The sequence below is a fragment of the Elephas maximus genome, chromosome 22 (assembly GCF_024166365.1).
Source record: "Elephas maximus indicus isolate mEleMax1 chromosome 22, mEleMax1 primary haplotype, whole genome shotgun sequence".
Taxonomy (NCBI): Eukaryota; Metazoa; Chordata; class Mammalia; order Proboscidea; family Elephantidae; genus Elephas; species Elephas maximus.
Window position 1 is genome coordinate 55,013,549 of NC_064840.1, and position 10,871 is coordinate 55,024,419.

The following is a 10,871-nucleotide window of genomic DNA, read 5'->3' on the forward strand; positions in this document are numbered from 1 at the left end:
ATTCCCATTGGCCTTTCCTTGCCTACTTAAATTACGGATATTGCCACAGGCTCTCTGATCAAGTACAACGGTTTGTGAGACGGTATTTTTTTTTTTTTTCCTTCTCTGGTTTATGAATTAAAGTTAATGAGGAGTTAAGGAAAAGTGGTAGGTTTCAAAACCCTCAGCTCTGCTTGTGGAATTCTGCCCACACAACCAAGGATGGGTGAGTTTGGAACCTGAATTCCAAATGGAACTGGAATAATTTGAAATTTCTAATTCCAAATGGGAAGTGGAATTTTCTCATTCCCATTCTTAAGCAGTGAGCTCTGAGAAAATGCAAGCCTCTTGCAAGTACTGCAGTGCCTCAGCCAGTCTTGTGTAACGTTCAGAGAGGTGCCATCACGATCATCAATACCATCATCAACAACAGCCTGTTGTTGCGCACCTCTACTGGGCAAGATGGCAGATGCTTTGTGAAATAAAAGATGAACAAGATAAAATCCCTGTCCGTAAGTAGCTTACTGTCCAAAAGCAGGTAACTGTAATTCAAGGCACACTGTCATAAGCATCACAAGGTGTCATATCTCTGCTTCTGGTTTTTGGCCAGTTTTGTTCTTTTTTTTGTTGTTGTTGAAAATATACACAGCAAAAGATAACGCTATTTCAACAATTTCTAAATGTAAAATTCAGTGTACAACCATTCTTGCTATTCTTTTCCAAATTATTCCATCGCCTTTAACTTTAATTCATTTCCTCCTAAGCTTCTCATCTAAACCTTAGATTGCTGTTGTCAACTGGGTATTACTTACATAATTCTTTAAAAGAGCACAATGTTCAAGGCAGACATAGTCAGTTTACTAAATAAGCTGAACTATTGTTTTTTTTTGTTTTTGGTTCAAAGGAGACTTCTGCGGATAGTTTTGGCTTAAGGTTTAAAGTTTAAAGATTATCGCAGGGCAGTCGTTGCAGGGGTTCACCCAATCTCAATGGCTCCAGAAAGTCTGGATTCTATCAGAATTTGAAATTCTGTTCTGCATTTTCCCCTCTTTTGACCAGGATTCTTTTATAGATTCTTTGATCAAAACGTTTTGTAATGGTAGCTAGGCACCATCCAGCTTTTCTGGTCTCATGTTAAAGGAGGTAGTTGTTCATGGAGGCAACCAGACACATTCCACTTTCCCCTTCTATTCCTGGCTCTTCTTCCTTTCCTGCTGCAGTTGAGTGGAGACCAATTCTTGTGCCTTGGATGGCCACTTTATAGCTTTTAAGACCCCAGACAGTATGCTACAAACTAGGAGGTAGCACAGAAGCACTGACAAACAACATTATGGCCAGTCTTGTTCTTAACCAACTCCTGCATAGCTCCAAGGTTAGCACTAAAGGTTTGAAGGTAAGAGTACTGACTGGTAAAGTCTAGCTGGGTCTGCATTTCCCAAGCAGGGGATGATATAGTTTACCGATCAGAGAAAGGTAGCAATGCTGGAATTTGACAGTAAGGGAGGGTTTCTGTCATGACATACTGTCTTAGGCTGGGTTCTCTAGCGAAGCAAAACCAGTAAAGCATATAAATATATATAGAGAGATTTATATTAAGGAAATGGCTCAAGCAATTGTACAGGCTGGAATGTTCCAAGTCCATGGATCAGGATAGAGGCTTCTCCTGGTTCGCATAGCCATAGGGGCTGGTGAACCCAAGATCGGCAGATCGGAGAGTGGGGCTTTTGCTCACACACTGTGAAGATTGACAAATCCCAAGATCAGCAGGTAAGCTGCTAGCTCAAGTCCCAAGAACTGGAGGTCAGGTAAGTAGGAGCCAGCTGTAGGATCCAGAGCAGGCAAAAGCCAGAATGTCCACTTATATTTGGATGTGGGCCACACGCCCAAGACAACTCCCTTTTAATTGATTAGCTACTCGCAGCAGATTCCATCATGGGGGTGATCACATATAAACATTGAGAATCATGGCCCAGCCAAGCTGACACACAATCTTAACCATCACACATACGAACAGGGATGCAGTTGTAGACTGAGGCTTGGTCAGGCAGAAAGGAATTGGAAAGAAGGGAGGGGGAGGGGCCTTATGGAAGAAAAGATGAAGAGAGATTGAGAACAGGGAGAAAGCACAAAATAGGCAGGAGTGTGGACACAAAATTTAGGTTTTTACTGAAGAAACAAAGGACATGGCTGAGATAGCAGATGAGAAGCAAGAGCCAGAAGAGCACCCCTTATCCCCTGGGCAAGTTCTACCAGGGCAACTTACTGCCGGGTTCTACATTGTAATGGGACAACTGCAGGCTTCTCCTGGTAGCCCCGGGCACAGCAGGAAATCCAACTGGGTTTGAAAGGATCTGGCCCTAGGGAGGAATCCCTAGGTGGCACAAATGGATAAGCTCGAAACTACTCACTGAAAAGTTGGTGTTTCAAACTCACCCAGAGGTGGCTCCATGGAAGGGTTGGAATTGACTCAATGACAACTAGTGTTTCATTTGTTTGTTTGTACCCACAGATAAAGAAGCTGGCTTTACAGGGACAGATTATCATTTTTGGCTTCAAACCCTTTGGAGTCGTTTATCTCCATAGGCAGGGCTATCTCCTCAAGGGGACTGAGGTTGATAAGATGCTGTATGGGGCTACATTTCCCTAATCCTTGGTCTATTTATCACTGAGTTTGGTGCCAGAATCCCTACAACATCTATTTACGTTGCTCTCAGATTTTTAAAGCACCCCGTTCCCCTGAATCTGAAGCAAGCACTTCTCTTGTGTCACCAGGCACAGCAATTTCCTACTTTTCTGGACACAAACCCACTCCTACAGAGTCCATAATGCCATGTAGAGCATGGCCATAAAGAACCAGTCCCCTGGTCTGCATTTCAGAAACCTGGACTGAAAATCAAACCTCTCCAACCAAGGCTAAATTACTGACATATGCTTGGTATAAGTGAAAGTCTGAACTGATTTTTAAATATTCGAACAGCAAGGAAGCAATGAAAAACAAAAGCACCTTCCAGATATGAGTCACAGGACCATTTACTCTGGCAGACCATGTCCACCACAGCCAAAGGTGAGTGTAGTTGGGTTGTGCATGTTAGCTGGTCTAGAGAAAAAGCTGTCTGTCTGAGGATACTGTGTGCTAGCCACCTTAACCAGCAAGATAAGAGGATGACCATCAAAGAGCCTCAAACTTCAGCTTCAGCCCAGGAGAGCCCTCAACAGGCTGCGCCGGACAGAGCAGGGCTCAGAGTCCAGCAGGTACATCTACAGAAAGACTGTGCTATTAATTCTTACTAGTGACTTCCTATTTTTAAAAGTTTTTTTCCAGTATAATTTGAATTATAAAGAAAAAAAAGTTCCCATAAGTCCACCATGTAGCATAAACGCTGATAGAATTTTGGGTGTATTTTTCCTATGTATATGGTGGAAAAAAAATTTTTTTTTATGTGGTGGTTTCATAGATATGTAATCACAATGTGCATAAAGTATTAAATCCTGCTTTTTTACTTCCCATTATAATAGCTATGCATATGCATATGTAATTTTTTTCAAGTTGACATATAGTCTTCATAATAACCAGTTTTTTTCTCTGTTTTTACAGCCGTGTGATAGTCCCTCGAGCTCACATACTATGATTTACTGAAATATTTTTCTGCAGTTGGGTATTCAAGATGTTTCCATTTTTCCCTCTAAATGCTATGGTAAAAATTTTGCACCTCTGCTTTTTTCCCCATATTTCAGCTTATTTTCTTAGACTAGATTTTTTTTTCTTAAAGAATAGATTCTCAAGAAGTGACATAACTGAATTAGAAGGTGTGATGATTTTTATGATTTGAGATACATGCCTAATTTTTTCCTCAAAAAATTGTTATCTATTTGCATTTTTTTTTATTTGCATAGCTACTAATAATGTATATGGATGTCTGTGTCACTATTCTCACACCAGCTTCATTAAACAGGAGGAAGATGAGAGCTCATTCTTGTATAATAGCTAACACTTTGGTTATTAACAGGGATGGGTATTTGTATAACCAGAACACTCCAGGCTTTGTTGGCCTGTGAATACCAGCATGGTCACAGTTAACCGACCTGTGGATACTAGCATAGAGTAGTTAGAGTTGCTGGAATTATATGTTACAACATATATTATACAGCTATATAATATATAAGGAGCCCTGGTGGTGCAGCAGTTAAAGCGATCAACTGCTACCCAAAACATTGATGGCTTAAAACCACCATCAGCTCCATGGAAGAAAGATGTAGCAGGCAGCTTTTGTAGAGATTTACAGCCTTGGAAACCCTATGGGGTTGCTATGAGTCAGAATCAACTCGATGGCAGTGTGGTTTTTGTTTATATAATACATATTATTACAATAAAAACCAGAACCAAACCCATTGCCATTGAGTCGATTCTGACTCATAGTTACCCTATAGCAGAGAATAGAACTGCCCCATAGGGTTTCCAAAGAGCAGCTGGTGGATTTGAACTGCCGATCTTTTGGTCAGCACCTGAGCTTTTAACCACTGTGCCACCAGGGTTCCATTATTATAATATGCAATATATATTACACAATATATTGTATATTATAATAATATATATTATATAGTTATAGTATGCTATGCAGATGACACAATCTTGCTCGCTGAAAGCGAAGAGGACTTGAAGTAATTCCTGATGAAGATCAAAGACTGCAGGCTTCAGTATGGATTACACCTGAACATAAAACAAAAATCCTCACAACTGGACCAATGAACAATATCATGATCAATGGAGAAAAGATCAAAGTTGCCAAGGATTTCATTTTACTTGGATCCATAATCAATGCCCACGGAAGCAGCAGCCAAGAAATCAAACCATGTACTGCATTGGGCAAATCTGCTGCAAAAGGCCTCTTTAAATTGTTAAAAAGCAAAGAAGTCACTTTGAGGACTAAGGTACACCTGATCAAAGCCATAGTATTTTTTAATTAACATACAAAAAAAAAAAAAAACCAAACCCAGTGCCGTCGAGTCAATTCTGACTCATAATTACATATATGCATGCAAAAGCTAAGCAGTGAATAAGGAAGACCAAAGAAAAATTGATACCTTTGAATTATGGTATTGGCAAAGAATATTGAATATACCATGGACTGTCAGAAAAAGAACGAACAAATTTGTCCTGGAAGAAGTACAGCCAGAATGTTTCTTAGAAGTGAGGATGGAGGGACTTTGTCTCGCATACTTTGGACGTGTTATCAGGAGGGACCAGTTCCTGGAGAAGTAGAGGGTCAGCAAAAAAGAGAAAGACCCTCAACGAGATGGATTGACAGAGTGGCTGCAACAATGGGCTCAAACGTAGCAAGAATTGTGAGGATGGTGCAGGACTGGGCAGGGTTTCGTTCAGTTGTCTGTAGGGCTGCTATGTGTCAGAACGGACAGGATGGCACTTAACAATGTAACATGGTGCCTTGGTCTGGGATTTGCAGGCCACACCTGAGAATTTATGCTGGTGAGTGGCGGCTGGCCAGACCAGAAAAGACTCACTTGGGAGGCTGATATCACCGAGCCTCAGGAGGCATAATTTTTTTTTTTTAATAATTTTTATTGAGCTCTAAGTGAACGTTTACAAATCGAGTCAGTCTGTCACATATAAGCTTATATATACCTTACTCCATACTCCCATTTACTCTCTCCCTAATGAGTCAGCCCTTCCAGTCTCTCCTTTCATGACAGTTTTGCCAGTTTCTAACCCTCTCTACCCTCCTATCTCCCCTCCAGACAGGAGATGCCAACACAGTCTCAAGTGTCCACCTGATACAAGTAGCTCACTCTTCATCAACATCTCTCTCCAACCCATTGTCCAGTCCCTTCCATGTCTGATGAGTTGTCTTCGGGAATGGTTCCTGTCCTGGGCCAAGAGAAGGTTTGGGGACCATGACCGCCGTGATTCTTCTAGTCTCAGTCAGACCATTAAGTCTGGTCTTTTTATGAGAATTTGGGGTCTGCATCCTACTGATCTCCTGCTCCCTCAGGGGTTCTCTGTTGTGCTTCCTTTCAGGGCAGTCATTGGTTGTGTCTGGGCACCATCTAGTTCTTCTGGTCTCAGGATGTTGTAAGTCTCCGGTTCATGTGGCCCTTTCTGTCTCTTGGGCTCATGGTTATCGTGTGACCTTGGTGTTCTTCATTTTCCTTTGATCCAGGTGGGTTGAGACCAATTCATGCATCTTAGATGGCCGCTTGTTAGCATTTAAGAACCCAGACGCAACATTTCAAAGTGGGGTGCAGAATGTTTTCATAATAGCATTATTTTGTCAATTGACTTAGAAGTCCCCTTAAGCCATAGTCCCCAAACCCCTGCCCTTGAGGAGGCATAATTTATCCTATCATGAAGGACTGGCCGTTAAAAGCCTGGAACCCTAAGATTCAGAGAGCTTCCTGGTTAATGAGAATATCTGCTCTTGAGAGGGTAGCCCATCCCTTGGGACATGGGAGCTCCACTTTGGGAGCCCACCCAGATCTGGCCCTATGCATCTCTTCATTCCTTTTTGGCTGTTATGAATCTGTAGTCCTCAGTATGGCATACTCTTTGAATTTTTAGTTGTTCCAGTGAATTATTGAACCCAAAGGGGCAGTGGGAGCCAGCAGGTCAGAAAGTAAGGATGTCATGTGGACTCCCAAGCTTGCGGCTGGCATCCTGAAGAGGTAGTGGGAAACCAATCCTGAATTTGTAACCAGAAGGTCATAACATGGGGGTGTTGCATGGACTCCCCAAACTTGTGCCTGGCGTCTGCCTGTCTGGCAGCCTGGAGGACAGTGTCCTTTTAACTTGTGAGCTCGGACCTTGCTCCAGGTGACTAGGGTCAGAGAGACAGCACCACAAGCATAGCTGGTGATGAGGATGGAGAAGTGGAAATGTGAAGACTGGATCAGTCTCTACAGCCTGAGGACTGAATTCATGCTGACACTTACTGCACAGCCATTAAGTTTGTGGTAATTTGTCACTGTAGCAATAAGAAGCTAACACTCCTCTAATATCCTTGTCTCCTCCCCCTATTTCTCCATTCCTATTTTACAGCTCTTTCCTTCTGTTTTTAGTCCTACATTGAAAGACCCCAATTTTTTTTTCATTGTATGAATTAATTCATACAATTAGGAGGGCCTCATTGACCCACCAGCTCCACAAACAGGAAAACACTGCTGCGACTCTTGTTCATTGGCTGTGTTTGCTCTTCTGCAAATGGTTTATTTTCTTTGTCCCATTTATGACTCCTTATGTCAGAATAATATAGATCCAAAGTGCCACTCCAAGATCCCACAATGAGCCATAAACTTCCATATAGCCATGCATTTAGTTATTCAAACAAGAATTTTTTTTTTTTTTTTTTTTACTGTGCGCCAGGCATTGAGCTAGTACTGGTGTGTGAAGATGCCATTATGATGGCTACTGATGCTGGGTTTTTATAGCTTGAATACAGCGTGCATAGATTTTTTTTTTTTTTTTTTTTTTTTTGCCTTGTAAGTGTCCTAAGATTTGGTTCTTTACCAGAAGCAACTGGGGTACATGGAGCCTCTCTCATTAAGTAACAGGGAAGAGAAACTGCACTCTGGTTCAATTTTGTCTTTCAGTTTGTATTCCGGTCCAGGCAAGAGTTAAAGAGCTCGATGATAGATAAGCACAGATGAAAAACAGCTCAGCCTAGTGCATCTTTGCTTAGGATAATTTCTCCCCTCTCTTTCTCCTCTCCAGCTCTGCTTTCCTGCCTCTGACGCAGGAAACCAAGGGCCTGAATGGAACCTGTTGGAGGTTCCAATTAAATCTTTGTAGACAAAGGGAACACATGGCATCCTCAGATAACAGGTAGTAATAAATCCATCCACACATCCAGTTTCAGAGAACAGGTCCCCGCTGTCCTGCTAACAGCTGGCAATACCTCATTGAGTGCCTCATACCAAGATGTGTTTGAAGGTAAGATTTTTCTTTCTCTGGGCAAGTTTAATCCCTCCTTGTAATCCGTGTCTTTCACCAGAGGATTTTGACCATAAAGCACAGCTTACTACTGATTTGTTGGCAAATCCCTGTTTGTTTTCTTTCCTCTTAGTACTTTATTTTACTCCATTTTATAGCTCTTGGCTTACCATGGCTTTTCTCATAGTCTCTTTCTATTTTCTTTTTTATATGCAAAGTAAAATTAAGTTTTGAAATATCTTGTTTGTACAGAGAAATGACGGGTCTTAAATGATTGCATGCATTTGCTGGTTAAAACTTAACAGGAAATTTGGTTCACTTGGGATCGTTTGGTTCCCTTAAAACTATAGCATGAAGGGCAGCCCTGGGCTTATAACAGAGTGGCTCAGTGCTTGGAATATTTCAAACATTTGAGGCTGGCTATTGAACCCCAGAGAAGCCCTGGAAGCACAATGGTTAAGTGCTCTGTTGCTAATCGAAAGGTCAGTGGTTCAAACCCACCAGCAACTTCAGCTCTGTAGGACAAAAGACCTGGGAACATTACAGCTTAAGAAACCCTATGGGGCAGTTCTACTCTGTCATATAGGATTGCTATGAGTCTGAATCAACTCAACGGCACACAACCACAACCACCACTGAACCCCAGTAAAAATCACTTAAACATATTTACTTCTTCAATTATAAAAGTGGTTAATTGTGGAATATTTAGAAATTACAGAAAAGGAAAAAGAAGATAGTTTAAGTCATTGATTATAAATGGCTGGCATTTTGGTGTGTATCTTTCTACTGTTTTAAAAATGTGCACATGGATATTTCTTTTTTACATGGACTGTCAGAAGAATGAACTGTAAATAGCTTAATACCCTTTTATTACATACATTGTATTTTATTTTCCAAGTCATGAAAATTATCAGAAAACATGATTTTTAAGAGCTGCTTAATATTACATCATTAAAATGCTCCACAATGTATTTAATCAATTGCTTATTGGTAGATATTTAAGTGGGCTGCATTTTTTCACTAATATAGTTTATAGTTCAGCAGTTAATAATTTTAAACATCAATCTTCGTCTGCATCCCTGATCATTTCCTTAAGATAGATTCCTAGAAGCAGAGTTACCAAATCAGGGATATACAATTTCTGGGACCTGATATGGCTCATGACAGCGATGTATTTTAAATTTTAAATCATCGGTAGTATTGATACCGCAACAGAAGTCACATAAAAAGAAAATTCTTCCCCAAAACTGTTCTTGCCTGCAATTTAACAAGTTGTTGTGACCTAATGCTGACTAATGATGTAAAATCCCAACTAAGAAAGGTAATTATGAAAGTTAGTATTTGATTTATCCAAAGTAACACATCGTTTTGAGCAGGGGATCAGAGATTGAACAAAAGAATGGCGGTGCTTCCGATATCACAGAGCAAGGGAAGATGCTGGAGTACAAGCCAGCAAGTTAAAAAAAAGCTTGTGCTTTGATCCCAGTTTGATGCTAATTGTGTGAGCTAAGGCAAATACAACATCCTGAGCCTCAGATTTCTCATCTGTGAGATGAAAGGGTTGGTTTAGGTCAACGTTCTTCAGTGGGTGGCCCAAGTGGCACATGAGATGTTTTTGGTGGTACATAGACCAATATTTTTTACCACAGTACATAAAGGTACTTTTAAAAAAAAAGTATTTTAATTTTAAAAATTGAGTGGATTTAAAGGAAAAGATTAAGTAAATAACAGTATAGGTGCTCCTTGGGTATGGCATAAACCATCAAGGTGATGGGCAAATATCTGAAGCTTGAGAAACAAAGAGATAGTGATCTGTGGAGTCCCTTTTCAATCTGTGCTGGGTAAAAATCAAGACATAAACAGTAAGCAATGGTTACTGTGTTCATGATAACTAACATAATGCTCATTTCCAATATGTGAGGATAACTCATATCCCCACTTCCCACTTCTCCATCATCCTGTTATCAGCCGCCCATGTGGCACTTTCTCTCTCTGTCCCTAACCACCCAGAGTTGGGTCTCCACAAGTTAGGACTCTGTCCTTCCAGCCCCTGCCAAATAGGCAAAGCCAGCCCTTCTGCCCCAGGTAAGTTCAATTATTCACTAGAATGACTCGGAACTCAGAGACTACCTATACTTACAGTTAACCATTTATTATAACAAGAAAGGATACAAGTGAAGAGACGCTTCAGGCAAGATCTGGGGGTGGTCACTGTGTGAGACTCCCATTGTCCCCAGGGGCCTGCCACGCTCTTCTGTGCATGGAAGTTCTCACCACTCCAGGAAGCCCCCTAAAAAGACAAATATAAGGTTCAGTGCCCCTTAGTCACTGGGGCCTCAATGAATATGCATGACTGGGGCCTTAATGCATAGTTATGATTGATTCAGTTAATGAATATACATGATTGACTGCATTGTGTCCCCCTCCCTTCTGAGGTTTGCTGCAGGGTGGGGCCTGTGTAGTCCCTACTCATTTACACATGTTTAAGCGTTGTCTGGCTATTTTAGGAACCAAAAGGCACCTTGACTGCTTGGAAATTCCAAGGGATATTTTCAGAAACCAGAGACAAAAGGCCAAATTGAGTTATTTGTTACCAAGAAGGCATTCTGGGAACTAAGTAGAATTATTGACATTTATAAGTTTCTTTTTTTTTTATAAGTTTCTGGGTAAGTGATACAAACAATTTGTGCTTGGCCACTAACAGAAAGGTTGGCAGTTCGAGTCCACCTAGTGGCACCATGGAAGAAAGGCTTGGAGATCTACTTCCTTAAGATTGTCTGTTGCTACCAAGTCATTCCAATTTTTGGTGACGTCCTATGTCATCGAGTAGAACCGTTCCATAGGGTTTTCTTGGCTGTAATAGTCATGGAAGCAGATTGCCAGGCCTTTCATCTGTGGTAACCAGGGTGGGTTTGAACGGCCAACCTTTAGATTAGTAATCAAGTGCAAA